This window comes from Malania oleifera, chromosome 7 (assembly GCF_029873635.1).
Source record: "Malania oleifera isolate guangnan ecotype guangnan chromosome 7, ASM2987363v1, whole genome shotgun sequence".
Taxonomy (NCBI): domain Eukaryota; kingdom Viridiplantae; phylum Streptophyta; class Magnoliopsida; order Santalales; family Ximeniaceae; genus Malania; species Malania oleifera.
In genome coordinates, this window is record NC_080423.1 from 45,234,250 (window position 1) to 45,235,988 (window position 1,739).

At 41.9% G+C, this 1,739-nt stretch overlaps 1 non-coding gene across 1 annotated transcript; it reads left to right on the forward strand.

The window, feature by feature from the left end:
* The first annotated feature begins 1,348 nt into the window (after nucleotides 1-1,348).
* On the forward strand, nucleotides 1,349-1,454 carry LOC131161140 (small nucleolar RNA R71). Its single transcript, XR_009138297.1, has one exon. It is a non-coding gene; the product is annotated as a small nucleolar RNA R71 (small nucleolar RNA).
* Nucleotides 1,455-1,739: the final 285 nt, after the last annotated feature.

A 1,739-nucleotide genomic window follows, 5' to 3' on the forward strand; every position in this document is an offset into this window, starting at 1 on the left:
GGGTCTTTCAATTTAGGAGGAAGGTGACCTAAAAGAATTAAGCTCACATGCTTGGCTAGCCTAATTTGTTTATTCATATGCCCTTAATTTTTGCTTTTTTTATGCACAAGTCCTTGAGGAACTTGGCATATGCAGGTACTTGCTTAATGAAATCTAAAAATAGGAATATTGACCTTAACTTGTTAGAATGTGTCCATATGGACTCTGTGGTGTTCTCCTTCTTAGACTTAAAAGGTGCATGAAGAGCTGCAGGGTAAGGAGCTGTAGGAATATAATAGGAAAGTGCTCCATATTTGCGGAGGGCAAGTGTCTCGGTATCAGCTACTAGACTAGGAGAAGGATGATTACATGGTTCTTCTTCTGGTTCTTCCCTTGTCTTTTCCTTACCCTTTTCTTGGTTTAATTTCTCCCGACCTTATTATTTATTTCCCTACCACTTCGAAAAGTGGTTACAGCCTAGGCTTGTGCATTATACGGTGAAGTTCCAGTAGCCGGTTCGCATTATACCCTATATTGACCCTTAGGGTTCACTAGAGGCTGGCTCAGAAACTTACTCTCATCTCTCCTGCTCAAAGAAGTAGCTAGTTGCCCCATAGTTGCTTCTAGCTTGGCAATAGATTGGGAGTGAGAGTGGAGTAATTGGCAGTTTACATGGTGATCAGCCTTTATGCACTTGAGGGTTTTCAACACAGTTTGCTGAAAAAAATCATACTTAGGTTAAGGCGGAGATGGTTGTTGAAATGATGAAGGTTAGGGGGCAAGAGTGGGAGGATTTTGGTATGGGTGAGGAGGTGGAGCAGTGGGTGTTATTTGAGGTCTTCGTGCTTGAAAACCAGGAGCTTGTGGCCTCCAGGTGAAGTTAGGATGCCATTTCCATCCAAGATTGTACATCTTTGAATATGGGTCAATGGATGGCCTATCGTACCAATTGTGGATAGCCTGAACTTGTTCCTGCACAAACTTAAGCTGGGAAGGCGCATAGAGGCAATTATAGCAAGTGTGTGAAGAATCAGAATAGATGGCACACACCTCTACACATGCTGTTGGCTGTGGTTGCTCTCTTAAGGACAAGAATTGTTCTAGATTTTGAACTACTGTGTGCAGTGTGGGTGCTACGTCATGGCCTATGGCTAGCTCATAAACTCCTTTGGATTTGGAAGTGGAGGGTTCGAATGGTCTACAGGCAATAACAGTATGCTACTGAGAATTCTCAATGAGGTTCTCATAGAGAAACCAAGCCCCATTCTCATGTTTAGTGAGGAAAGTACCTCCACACAATGCATATATCATTGATCTATCTCGCTCAACTAATCCATCGTAGAAGGTTGAAACCAATTGCCACTTAGGGACCTAATGGTGTGGGCATTTACATAAGAGGTCCCTAAAGCGCTCCCAGGTTGCGAAAAATAGTTCCCTATACAATTGTGAGAAACTGGTGATGACTCTCCTAAGCTGATTAGTCTTCTTAATTAGGAAGTACTTATTTAAGAACTCATGCTGCATGATGGCCCAGCTGGTCACTGAGTTCGAATCTAAGAATGTTAGCCAATGTTTGACCTTATCCTTTAGAGAGAATGGGAAAAGCATTAAATGGAGGGCATCATCAACGAAATTGTGTATTCGGATGATGGAACAGATCTCAAAGAATTCATCAAGATGCTTGTAAGGATTTTCATTAGAATTCCCATAGAAATTGGGAAGCATCTAGATGATAGAAGTTTTGATCTCAAATTAAGCCG